This window comes from Chelonoidis abingdonii, chromosome 19 (genome assembly GCF_003597395.2).
Source record: "Chelonoidis abingdonii isolate Lonesome George chromosome 19, CheloAbing_2.0, whole genome shotgun sequence".
Lineage (NCBI taxonomy): Eukaryota > Metazoa > Chordata > Testudines > Testudinidae > Chelonoidis > Chelonoidis abingdonii.
In genome coordinates this window covers 20,318,251-20,332,081 of record NC_133787.1, presented here as the reverse complement: position 1 = coordinate 20,332,081, position 13,831 = coordinate 20,318,251, and the positions used below count along the sequence as shown (strand labels likewise).

Sequence of the window (13,831 nt, the reverse complement as noted above, 5' to 3'; positions counted from 1 at the left end):
TTTATCAACATCCTGCTTGAATGGTGGGCCTCAGAACTGTGCATAGTATTCCAGCAGCAGTCACACTAGTGCCAAATACAAAGGTAAAGTAGTCTCTCTATTCCTCGGTATTTCCCAGTTTATGCATCTCAGGATTGCATTAGCTCTTTTGGCCGCAGTGTCACTCTTGGAGCTCATGTTCAGCTGATTATCCACCACAACCCCCAAATCTTTTTCAAACACTGCTTCCCAGGATAGAGTTCCCCATCCTGAAAGTATCTGTGTTCCCAGCTGTATACATTTCCCTTGACCCATATTAAAATACATATTGTTTGCTTGCACCCAGTTTTCAAGTGATCTAGATCTCTGTAGTGTGTTAATTCCCCCCCCCCCGCCTCCCTCCATGTGTTTAAAAAATAGAACAGGAACAATCGTTCATTCTTTTCCCAGGCTGCAGGGTAAATAGTTGGATTCATTTAGAGGGTGGTTTGTGTGCTGGCTTGTTTGTCCGTGTTTGTATTAGAAGTCAGGGAAGGACACCGCATTCTTAATTTTTTAGTGCAAATTCCTCCAGGCATATTGTATGGATCTCTCTAGCCAAGATAGAGCCTGATAGCATGGGACACAATCTCTAGGTAGTGTGCAGAGGGAAGATGGATTCTTTTTTACAGCATGTCTTGTTTGGACATCAGTACTGCGAAGTAATCTGAAGGCACATGCCTTTGGTAGTGGGGAATGTTACAGAGGAGGCAGGTTTTTCAAAGGATTTATGTTTTCCTATGACCATCACCTTAGTCTTGATTAAGTGTTAACCAGCGGCTCATCTTCCAGGGGTTGATTTTAGCTAGGCACTGAGAGAGCTACGAGATGGTTCTGTTTTTAAAGGAGAGAGAGAGCTGGGTGTTAAGTTGTGAACTGCTGGAATTTCAGCCTCTGTTGTCTCTCCATCTGTCCCAATAACTTTCATATAAATGTTGAATAGTAACATGGGGAGAGAACTGGGGCTACTCAGATATGGGCTTTGAAGGAACAGTTCCCTATAATGACCCTCCCAGTGACTTATTTTTCAAACGCATCCCAGAGAAATGCTAACTCCGTGCACGCAGACACACATGGTGACAAATCATTCCCTCTAATTAGGATGCTTACAAGTAGCTCAGATTTTGCCTTGGCAGGACTGTTTTTTCAGTGAGATTTGAGCACACTCAACCACTGATGCCTAAAAATCCCAAACCGTATTAAGTCCATGGGGGTCTTGTAAAAATATAGAGTCTGGAATATCTGATGCTTAAGACTAAATGCAGCTTTTCAATTCTTATCCCCATTTTATAGGTGGAAAGTAGGTCTCAAAGTTACACAGCGAGTTGGTGAAAGAACTGGGATTTGAACCCCGAAATCACTGACTCCTGGTCCTGTGCTCTAACCAGCAGACACATTCCCTTCACAAGCAGTAAAGCATGGGTGCTCATAAGACAGAGTGATATGGAAATACTTGTCTGGTGTTAGTCACATAGCAAGGGTGATGAATGGTGATGTAAGTATGGAAAAACCTTGGAGTCTCACAGAGAGAAGAGGCAAATGGCTGATTAATTTCACTTTGAACACTTCTGTTTCTATGGGACCGTCTCTGTCCCTCCCACACCACATACAAACAGTTCAGTGTGACTTTGCTGCTGAAAAACATTTGCAGAACTTCTGCATTTATCATCTCCAGATGTTGCACACGTAGGTATTTTTGCTACCACAGTGGGGCGCTGTCCTCCTATGCTGTTGCTCTAGCTAGTGTAGTGACTGCATGATGAGACATAATGGCAGTCTTTCCTAGAAGTTATGGCTAGCTCATTTTTGCCCCTATGAAGCTTGTATTACCAAGTCTTTCCCTGTTTGAACAGCTGAGCAGTTTGGAGGAATCTTTTGTAATTGTTTTTGGGGTAAAGTTTTGAAGGCAGCTAATTGATCTGCTGTAGCAATACTTTGCTGTGTGACCGTGGATGAGTGATTTAAATTCCTCCTTCCATTTCCTTATTTGTAAAATGGGGATAATAACACTGACCTGCTTCGCAGAGGGTTGTGAGTGTGATGTTGTGAAGGCCAAAAGTATAACTGGGTTAAAAAAAGAATGAGATAAGTTCATGGAAGAAAGGTCCATCAATGGCTATTAGCCAGAGTTGTTGGGGACACAACCCCATGCTCTGGGTGTCCCTAAACCTCCAACTGCAAATATATGGGACAGGGTGACATTTGTTCTGTTCATTCCATCTGAAGACAGGATACTGAGCTAAATGGACCACTGATCTGACCCAATATGGCTGCCTGATATTGTTATTCATTGCTGGCTATAGGGTGCCAGGAGGTCTGGGTTTAGAAGGAGCTACTGAAGGGCACGGTGTTATCACTTTACTATTAATATTAGATTATTTCCCAGAATTTTTTTTTAAATGATTCCACTGATACAATCTGTGATTATTAGCACTCTGATTGCTTTGCCCTTTAGGAGACTGGCGAATCCTTAGAGGATCTGACTTTCAGTGGGGTCTTCTCTTGGCACAAACGTGTGCATACTTTGGTGCACTAACACGCTGGGCAGTTGCTACCTTTCATAGCTTCGCTTAGGAAAGAACATTCCCATGGCGAAGGACTGTGAAAAACTGGGCCAGCTCCTCTCTTGGCAGAAGGACACAGTGTAGTGCAAGCAGTGCCAAGCTATTAACCCCACTCTCAGCTGACACTTTCTTGGCAGATGACGCAGTGACTGGATGACTTTTTGTTTTAAACACACGCATGCTCTTGAGGCTGGTTCATGTGGGCCTTGTCTGCATTAGAAAAATTAGTATCCCTGTTCTAGCAATTGCCATCAGTGCTGCAAGGACCGAGTGCAGCGTTTCTCAAAAGCGGCCACGACAGCCTCCAAAGCATGAGTGGAGATTGGAAGAAAGGCATGGGGGACATTGCATCTCACCCCTCCCCCAACTGCATATGTTGATACCGGGGAGCACAGTTTAAAGGTTCGTCCACCCTCACCCCCAGTCTACCCTCCTGGAAAGCAGTAGCCCCTCCCTGCAGTACTCAGCTGTTGCTCCTGAATTGCTGTTACCCAAGGGAAGTGAGAGGCGCCACCTCGGTGATTGTGCTGGTGCTGCCAGCAGGGACTGGCGCCCTGCACCGTGCAGCCTCCTTGGGGGCTCCAGACAGCACCTCTGGAGGTGCTTGGGGCCGCGGTGTACGGCGCTGGAAGTGGCTCATCAGTGGAGGTGGCTGAGGCATTAGATCGCTTGGGCGCTCCCCTGGGCAGCTCCCCTGCTCCCGCCCAGCTGGGGCATGGGGAACCTGGGACTCTGCTGGCAGCCAGTGAGTTCCCGATCCACCTTCCCCGGGGCAGGCTCTTGCTGAAGGGCCATGGGAGGTAGGGACAGAGATGGGTTGGCCTTTGGACATGTCTATTCATTTATTTCCTAAAGTTAATTAGGTATTTCAGGAGCAGCCACGAGCAAGAGTTGGTGGCCACACTCTGAGACCACCAAATATTGTGTCAGGAGAACCCCTGCACTAGTGGTAGCAATTGTATAAGCACGAGTATAGACAGAGCTTGGAGGGTGGGGGGAATCTTACCACTGTGTCGTCACTGCTTTGAATAGGTTGTCCTGACAGAGCAGTGGTAGCCCCTGAGCTCTGTCTACACTAACAGCTTAGCACCAGTGCAGCTGTCCCATTGCTGGCTGTTGCTGTAATGATGATGCTGGTTTTTCCTACCATAGATGTACTCCTGCTGGTAGCACTAGCTGGCTGGGGAGACTGACACTGCTTGATGATAAAGAAGAATGCAGATTTGGGGTATAGCTCAAGTCTAATTTAACAGCAGACTTTCAGCTTGATAGGGATGGGGTTTTTTTAAGCTAATGTATTTGCATTGCAGTGAACTAAACCTATTAGCCTTTAATTAGAACAGGAGGTTTCTTCTTTACCTTTCTAGAGATCACAGAAATCCAATGCATTTCTCAAGCTGTGAGCCACAAATCAAACATTCATCACATAATTACAGTAACTATGTGCTAATACTTCCCATTAAATATGATTTATGAATTCTACAAGTGCATAATAGGAAAATATACATAAATTCCATTCCAAAGTTTGCAAAAATTCCCACTTTCCAGTTTGATTTGATGGCTCAGATGTCACCAGAACCATGCTGCTCTATGTGAAGAGTTTATACAAAGGTTAAAAAAAAAAAAAAAGTCTCAAAATTTGGTGAAAACATATTTACGCTGTATCTGAACTTCTCTGCCTGTGTGATTATTAATGAACAGTGTGGTTTCCATTTCAACAAGCATCTCTCTCTCTCCACGTTTTGGGCTTCATCAAAGGAGATATCATTGCCTAAGGAATAAGGCACAGGTATTGGACTTGAGATTTGGGTTCAATTCTTGCCTCTGTTGATCGTTTCCTGAGTGACTACGAGCAAGTCACATCCCTTCTTTGTGTACTGTGCTTTAGTTTCCCCATCTGTGAAATGGGGATTGTGCTCCTACCTCCTTTGTAAGGCACTGTAAGATCTGCTGATGAAGATTGCTATGAAAGAACCTGTTCTTATTTTGCTATTTGCTTCCCTCCAGTTCTAAAATCAAGGTGTCAAGACATGGAAGAATATATAAATGTTAGCATAGGTTCATACTAGTAAGAGGGGCAAAAAATAAGCAGACCATAAGTCCAGCTACTTGTGAAGGCTGCTTATTGTTTCCTGAGAGAGACTATCCAATCTTAAATGGATATTTCACTTGATCTAAGCCAGTATGGACCCGTCTATACTTAGGCCTCAAGGAATGTATATAGTGGAATTTGAACACTTTTAGGTCCTTTCAGTTAACTGTTTTTTCTCCACAGTCTGTGTGCAAGAGGTAAAAGAGTGGAACCATTATCTTAAGTTAATGTGGTTCTTCTGAATCCGTGTATGTCAGATACTCCCCTGCTGTATAGTTTGATGACAGCATAACATGACCTGCTATTATATGAAATGATGAGAGTGAATAATCATTGTAATTCTGGCTCAAAACTGATCTAATAAAACTGTCCTTAAGGGATTTATATTTTTATCTCTGCTGTAGTGTATTTCACACAGAAGTTCCACGTATTGAAAGAAGTTATGACAAGTTAATCATGCAAATTGGGCTGAGTCAACCCGATGAACACTTACAGGTTTAAAGAACAAGGATACTGGAAGTGACCTTTGCTGCAGCTGGCCAATAAGGGCACCTAGCTCACAACCCTGATACTGCTTCCTTCAGATGTCAACATTTTTTAAGAGCTGAAGTTCTGCCAGTCGTGCACTATGGAGCTCGCAGAGAGGAGTGTGGATTCTATCTTAAAGGATATTTTCAGAAAAGCAGCACTGTAGGTAATTTTCCCTTACATTTCTTTGTATGTTCAGCTCAGTTTTCATTTTCACCCAGCTGAAAATGCCAAAGGCCAATGTATATTTACATATTATTACCCTCAGTCCAGCTCGCACCTTTTATCTGATCCTCCTGCGTGGATAGGGCAGCCCATAGCTCCTACCCCAGGCACAACTTTCAACTCATGTCCACCATTGTTCTAGCCAGCTCCTCCCTTCATCTAAACATTCGATCCTAAGGCCAAAATTTCGGAGGCTCTCCCAAACTTACTTCCTCACCGTTACAGCTCTCTGTCCTTCAGCCCCATATAATCTAGTCTTCCAAGGCATAAAAAGACACAACCCTGCTCTTCCTAGCATGAATGAGACTTGCTAGACTGACTTAAGAGAATCCAGCAATTTCTTACATGCACTCAGGACCAGTTCAGGTTGGCAAACTGCCATGAATCACCTTTCCAAAGTCCTCTCCAGTTCCCACTCCAATCTTGTCTGTTAATTAAACATTGTGTTCAGTAGGGGCCTGATTCTCTGTAACTCTGCAACTTTGTGTAGTCACGTCAGTGCAAAATGGGTATAAAATGCTTCCCATCTGCTCTGGTAATATTGTACACCCCCTTTGCACTGGTGTCAATGACTGCTCAGTGAGCAGGGTAGTGGAGGATTGGGCCCTCCAGTGACTGGTTTTGGCTGGGTCCTGTTGGTAGTCCCGTAAAAGGAGTTTGCTTTCTTGTTCTCTAGCTTGAGGCCATTCAGTCTGGGAAGCTTGTGCTATACCTATGGTGACCATCCTTCCATTGCATAGCAACTCTTTGCATATTTGAGCCTGTGGTGCTCCTGACCCTAATCCCAGTTCAGGCCTTTCATGTCCACAGCCCAGGCCCTGTGGAACTGTGCATGTTGCCAATGGCTGTTGCACATCCCCCTGAAGTAAGGGGTGAAGATTAGACTTTTTGTTCTAATCCTACTAATAGATAGTAACCAGGATAATGGGTTCTTTTCTACTGCTTTCCATCTTTAAAGTGCTGTACTGATGTTAGCTAATTAATCCTCAAAGCAGGCCTGTGAGGAAGGCAAGTGTGTGTTTCTATTATGCACACTTTTAGCTTTGTTTTGAAAATAAAATCAGACTGGGCCTTTACATAGAAATAAGGGAATGAATTTAACCCATCACGGGCTGCATAGGTTCACTGTATCAGGGCAACTGCCACAGGTTTTTTGGTTAGTTTTGGCATGTCTTTATAAACCTCAGGTATTTAAGTGACACAGCACAGAGTAAATCTAGCATTCCAAGTGTCTTCTAGGTTTTTATAACAGCCCAGCTTCTGTGTGCATATTCCTTTCCTCCCACTCTCATCCTAACAATTACATAGCACCATTTACCAGGCTCAGATCTAATGCAGCTATGGCTCAAGGTATCCAGTGAGGGTATCAGTGGAGAGGGTTGAACCGGTGACCTTTGCGTCCAAAACTGACACTCTAGTGCCTGAGCTGAACAACCTGGGTCCAGAGTTCAAATACTGTAGCAGACTCCTAAACCTCTGTACATGTCAACTGACACTTTAGGGAGGTATGTAAACCTTTGACTGCATGACTTCAAACCTTTTCAACCCAGCCAAGCCAAGTTATTCCTGAAACTCCATTCTCCACAATCTTTCCTTCCTCTTCTGGTCAGACTGGCAGGCATGTCATAGACACATACTAATTTACATGCCACTTCTGTGGTGTTAATATTCCAGCACACATGCTACTGTATGTAAAATATGACACACCCTGTCCAAAACAATCAAACTACAAGGACATTGCAACACATTTGATGTTATGGGAAATGTCTTTCCTGTAAGAGAGGAAAACCCACCCATTGCTTTTGTGCCTGCTCTTCCTCCCTGAAAGTTTCCCATTGTACAAGCATGTAATTAAACAAATGATAGGAAAAATTGACTTCACTATGTCAGTCACCTGAGACCTCTTATATAATGTCCTCCAGCTGGATCTCAGAGTCAGCCTACAAATAAGAATTATATTCAACATCTTTATGGCTTGTTTTAAATAGAGAAAGTCCTTTACCCGGATGTTTCCATGCCATCTGAATGCAAACAGTCATGTAGTTGAAGACTACAAAACTCATATGACTGTCTCAAGCCCAGATGCAATGAACATGACATTGAGAGGCCATCATTGTATTACTCTTTGCTTATACAAGTCCAAGGAGAGGTTTATCTTAAAGTGAGATGCTCCCTGGGTCATGTGATCATTGATATGTTCTTTGTATTTTCTCTGAGTAAATCAGCATCTTTAAATCTTTTCACAATGTATGAGAGCTAACTACTGATAGCTACAATGCCCTAAATATCTGCTTTTACCAAACTATGTTCTTGCTACTTCTCCATGAATGGACGGTGCTAGTGAACCCTCTGATCACACAAATGTTTACAATGCAAGGTTCATTCAGTTTTAAGGTAGATGTGTTCTGCCATTCACATGGTACTTTAGGAAATCATGAATATTCCACACTCCAGCATATATGGAAAGAGTTGTGGATGCCCAGCTCCAGGAAAATACAGCCTTTAAAAACTGGAGGCAGAGAGATTTGGAGTGGTCGTGGGGGAGAAAGGGAAAGTTCAAATATTGCAGGAGGGAGAAACAGCCTGACAGGACTACAGTTAAGGTTTCCAGATGAGACTATTGATTTTGGGTGTCCTGATTTTAGGCTCCCAATTTGAGAAACCTTAAATGGGCTTGATTTTCAGAAGGTGTTAAGCTGTCTGAAAATCAATCCCTCGAATGTGTCTGGAGATGGACACCTAAAATCATGAATCACCTTTGAAAATCTTGGCCTCCTATTTAAGTCCTAGAATGTCATATAGAACCCAGCAAAGGATCTGGGAAGGAAGCTCTTCTGTGTTTAATATTCAGTGTGTGGGTATCACTCAAGTTTTATAAAATATAAAATTCTTGGGGCATCATGGTATGTTTCTTTAAGACTTTGACCTGAAACAAGAATAGCCGTTTTGCCTGAAGACTTAACAGGTGTGACCACGCCTGTTTTACCCTGTTACAGAGAGGTAAGGACCAAGATGCAACAGCAATGAGACCCAGTATGCTAAGACCATGCAATAGAAGGTAGTAGATTTTAAGCAGGGATAGGCCATTTTCTGTTTCCTCATTAGCAATACCCTCATGACAGAAAAACCAAAGCCCTCTGCTCTCTCAAGCAGCAGTACTAAGCATTTCTGCTGGGTTTTTCACTTTGACACATTGTGCCACGATGGAATAAAAATCAATGTAAACCAAAGCTATGATGTTACTCCACGTGAAACGGCTTTTTTAATGGCTGTTACTATAGTTTTATATGAACATTGGTGACATCAGAGATTACACTTCAAATAGATGAGTGGGCAGGGCAGCTTTAGTCAGGCATCACCCTTGATAAATACTTACACTTTTTGCACCCAGATTGTAATGCCTCATAGAGGCCCCGGGCCTGCATCCTGCAATCTGATCTATACCGGTGGATTCCTGGTCTTGTGCGAAGTTTTGGTGATGGTGCATCTCTGTAGCTCCACTGCAAAGCCAATGTTGTAGTTGCACGATTGCTCCCAGCCTTACGACCGTCAGCAGAGTAGCACTGTGGGAATTTACTCCAGAAAAGGGCCTTCTGCAGACAAGGCCACACATGATAAAGGCTTCCTTTGCGGCCTACCTGCCACGGGAGACGTTCTACTTAAGTCCATTATTTTGAACTGGCTATAAACTTCCTTGCCATTGGAGTGAAGTGTGGCCTTAGAGACTGTTTGGGCTATCTGGAATTTGCTGCAGAATGACTGAGTATTCAGAATGGGCGTGTCTGGGGTATTTATTGTTCCAGTATGATCCTGGGCCTGCCAGCCTGCATCTACAGCAGAAAACTGTCACTTCCACTGGCGCTGTGGCAGCCAAGTCAGTGCAAGCTACACCAGCATGCTGCTTCTGCCCACAGCACTCACTGCGTAAGTTTCCAGGCTTGTGGATGGTTGCCCCAATCTCCCAATGCCTGGTACAGCTCTCTGGAGCAGTATTTAATGCCTGTGGTATATTGTGTATGTTGCACATTTTTATTTTGATTTGTCTGGATGCATCATAGTGGCCAATTACCAGCTGCTGCCAGACTGACGTGGCACCAGGGGACACAGGCGCTGTCATGAGCCCCACCACTTAGTGTGTTGGTGCTCCAGTTGTTAAAGAGCTTGATTTCATTACTTCTGTCCATTTATTTATGTGGCAAGCTTTGAACAGAACCCAGATCTAACATCCAATCTAACGCTTTAACCACAAAACCAAAGAATCTTCAGCTGCTAATGGAAGATACATAGGCGCATTTGTTTTACCTTGGATGTAACTCTTCTGATAACAGGGATGTGCCTAGTTCTTTCTTGTTACACTGTCAGGAAGATAAGAGGCCTGCCCACCCCTGAGCTAACGTTTTCCTTTGTCAAAGCCTGTTTGTGTAAGTGGTCACACCAAAACATTTTGAAATTGTTTTTCAGGGTAAAAATATAAAAGCAAAACGTGGTGTGATGAAATAACTATAACAGGAGTTAAAATATATTTAGTTCGGAGAAGAAAAAGGATTTGGCTGCCTTGGAGGATGTGTGCTTTTGAGCCTCCCCACAGTGAGTTACAAAGTGAGCTTTAGCAGTGGGATGAAAGCCAAGTGTTGAATAATTACTATACTGCAGAGTATGCAGCTTATTCATGAGTCCAAGAAAAGGCACCAAATTGTAATAGTCTTTGAAAGAACAAAAGTCTGATGTCTGGTCCTGTTTTGCCCTCCCCTAGAAATTAGTATTGGATGGAAAATCTTAGTCCTCTTGAGAAAGAGGCACATAATTTATTTTGACTAGAAGTTGCAAAGTAAACACAAGTTCTGTGAACTAATGGCAGTAGTGCACAAGCTGCGGCTTTGGCAGCCTGGCTGGGACAACCTGCTCACAAGGGTTAACTATTTCCACATCGCAAGAGCAGCTGAACGCTCACAATTACTGCTGGCTTTAGTGGGAGTTGTGGCTGCTCACTGTCATTCAAGCTCTGGGATTGTTTGCACTGGCAGTTTCTACTGGAGACCTTATTTTCAGAGCCCTGTGACATTTGTTATATTTTTTTTATAATTCATTTTACTTTATGGGAATGTGTTGTTTTGTTTCAGCCTGCCCCTGTGGGGTGGAAGCCCTTGGGTGTGGGGGTTGCAGACAGGGCTTAATTTGGAATGAAAGTGGGGCTGGGGCTCAAGCAATGATGTAACTTTTATAACTGATGTGGCAAGCCCAGAGGTGCTGAGGCTATGAATGGCCAAGCCTACAAGTGCCAGGGCTCAGTCCTGGCCCAAATTAAGCACTGATTGCAGAGCAAGCCTGTCTTGCACTCACCCCACAGCTGCAGTTTTTGTCCTGTGGAGCTTGGCTGCCAGCTCTGGGCACTGTGACCTGGTGCATAGGGGTGCAGTGCTGGCTCAGCTTTGGCCCAGCCACCCCTCCATCATGCTGGGAGCAGGACCTGGCTGTGACATACATTTTTTGTTGTTTTGCATTAGCAAAAAACACAGAGCACTATTTATGTCTCTTCACTTCCTCTCCTAAGCTGTTGCATGCTCTTGATTCCCTCTGAAAGAAGTGGCAGCTTTGGGGGGGGGCGAATACCCAGCATACAAACTAGAGCCTTTTCATGCACTTCTGTTTGCAGCGTGTTCTCAGCTATATCACCAAACTGTGCACACGAGCATATTTGACTATGCTTTTTGTACTCAAAAGTGGTTCATGTGGCAGCGTGAAGGTAGGAGCTCTTGGGAGGTCTCTAGGTAACTCAGGTCCTAGCAGTTTGGTATAATCTGGCCTGATGCAGCCTTGCTTAACTCCTTCCACACCTATCCTAACACCTGAAAGCTGCAGCCTGAGATTGGGTTTAAGTGAACACTCTTCTTGCCACTGCTGAACCGGCTGTGGTTGGCTTGGGCCGGGTGAAGCAGAATTAATAGTATGTAAGGGTCAGCACATCAGCTGCTAAAGGATGGTCTCTTGCTTTTGGGCAAAATATTCCCCAGTGCTAATTAGCCCTTCTGAAGACCGCTCTAGCTTGCATCAGCTGCCAGTGGGAGCCAGGGTTTGCTGGGTTGTCCAGTTGCTGTGGGGGTTCAGCAGCGTATAGCATGGATATGGCACCTGAGGCCCCTCCATGCTTAGGAAGTCCTTGCAAGGTCAGCTAAGCTGGCTTTAGGGCAGTTTTCTGCTGATAGGTGCAAAGCTGCTCTAATTCAGTGGAGCAGCTGCCTTGCTTGGCTGAGGCCATCTGAAACCAAGCTGCTACGGGTGGCTGCTTTTTGGTTATTGCTGGTGCGGACTATAATGTGAAATGATGATTTGCACTGTTCCCTTAACTAGTATTCCAAGCAGGCTGTGTAAGTTTGGAAATGTTGCCCTAGTCATCCGCACCAGACAGCCCCACTCAGTGTAGTGCAAGCGAGTCATCTGCATCTTTGCTGAGGAAAGCCCCAGGCATGGAATAGCTGGGGTGCTGCAGGACAATTGTGAGGCAGGAGGGAAAAGTTAGCACAGAGCCACTCTAGAGCATGAGCAGAATATTATTTTTACAGCAACAGGCACTGAGGAACCATCATACGTATTCAACAGATCCCAGTTGCAGGGGAATTTGCTGTGGGTTCATGTACAAAACATACAAGAGCTTCTGCTGAATATGAGAGCAAATTTGGCTTTAGCAAGTTTGTTCTTCTTTACATATTAAAGAACCAAAACTTAGACTAAAGAGTCAGACAAGCAGAACCAATATTTTTAGGATGAGCCTCATGGCTCAGTATAGACTGGCCCTCCATGCTATATTTGCCTTCTCAGTTCCTTGTTTAAAATAAATAAATAAAAATCCCACACAATGAAAGATTGGCTCTTTGCTGCTGCAGAGCCAATGTTGAATGGCATGCCAGATCTCTGACTTGGCTACTCAAAAATACCCATTCTCCAGTGCTGATCTCAATGGGTGCCTCACACGCCTGTAAGCTGCTCGCAGTCTCACTATGATCACTGTGACACACCGTGGGTGTTGTCCAGGCAATACCCTCTAGAATCTAGAAGCCCAAAATGTGTCTTTAATTTACTGCACCTCTTTAGAGCCTTTCATTTCACTTTACTCACAACTCAGATCGGTCACTCTTACCTTTCATTCTGCTGCCTTTGTAGCAGGCTGCTACACTAGTTGCTTTGTTCACTTCATTAGATTGCTATTGACTTTGGATGGCTGAGGCTGTGGTTTTCAACATTCCATGAACTTTAGCTCTGTTTTCCTGTCATTTTGCCTGGAAAGCCTCCAACACATTTAGTAGGTCACATGCCCCAGAGCTGACATTTCTTTGCATTGCTCAACAAATGGAATGTTTCTCTTTGCTTTCAAAAGCTTCGGGGACACCCCTTACACTGTTGCAGCAAAAAGAAAGGTTACCCCCTCCATGTCCACCAGAAAAGCAGCTCATTCTCATGCCAAAAACGTCTCCCAACTCTTTCAATGGTTGGATGCCAATTAGTCACTCAGTCTCCACTTCACTTGGCTTGTCACCCCCGCCCCTTGCTCCAGTGTCTACTGAAACAGGCATGAACCTCTCTGAGTGCTCAGACTTCACTCCCCTGTTTACTTCCTGGCCCCGGTACCCTCCCTTGCCTGCCAACCCTTCTACCTGCGGCTGGGCACCTCTCCTATAGCTTGTCTTTCTGGTTCTGCAGCTCTTGCACCCACTTTAGTGTAGGTGTAGTCAGCTGGCTCTAGTCCTCCCTGCTTTAGTTCACAGTTTGTGTGTGGAGCTGGCTGTCACCATTCCAACATCGTGTACGCTGTGCAGTGCTCTTCCGAAAGCACTGCTGGGGGTCAGTTGCCTACCTGCAGAACTCAACATCTGGCAACGCTTCCCCAAAACTGCTGCAAAATGGGGCATTTGCACTGGAGTTGAAGGGGCGGAAACCCCCTCAGCAAGAGTAGTGTCACTGCATAGCAGCTACCAGCAAGTGCTGCAGGAAGATTTCCCCCAAAAAACAAACCTGGATACTTTCTCCCTCAAGGTCAGTATTTGTGATTAACATAGACCCTCGCAATGTTCAGTTGTCATGCAATTAACACACAAAACCTGCACATTGCCACTCTCCCCTCTCTAAAATTCCATAATCAAGCCAGCAGTAGGATTTATTTAATTCCAAAACAGGAAGCTCTCTCTCAATGGTGCAGTCATAGGATCAGGCCAAAACAAAAACAAAATGAACAAACAGCTAGTCACGTTAAAAATCCAGGTGGTATTGTATTAGTACAAACCCTGCTGTAAAGCCTGTGTGTTCACAGGGCTGAGAGCCCGGAATCCCCAGGCACCGGACACCCACCCTTTCTGTGGTCTTGGCCAAGTCACAACTAGCTGGTCAGACAATTAAAAGAAACAAATGTTTT

The 13,831-nt window shown here is 44.5% G+C and overlaps 1 long non-coding RNA gene across 1 annotated transcript in view; it reads left to right on the top strand.

Moving 5' to 3' along the window:
- LOC142047930 (uncharacterized) overlaps positions 1–13,831 on the top strand; it is a 16,429-nt gene continuing 2,598 nt past the window's right edge. The window contains exons 1-2 of the long non-coding RNA XR_012657249.1: positions 1–83; positions 5,079–5,368. This is a non-coding gene — a long non-coding RNA (uncharacterized LOC142047930). The remainder of the gene's footprint in view (positions 84–5,078; positions 5,369–13,831) is intronic.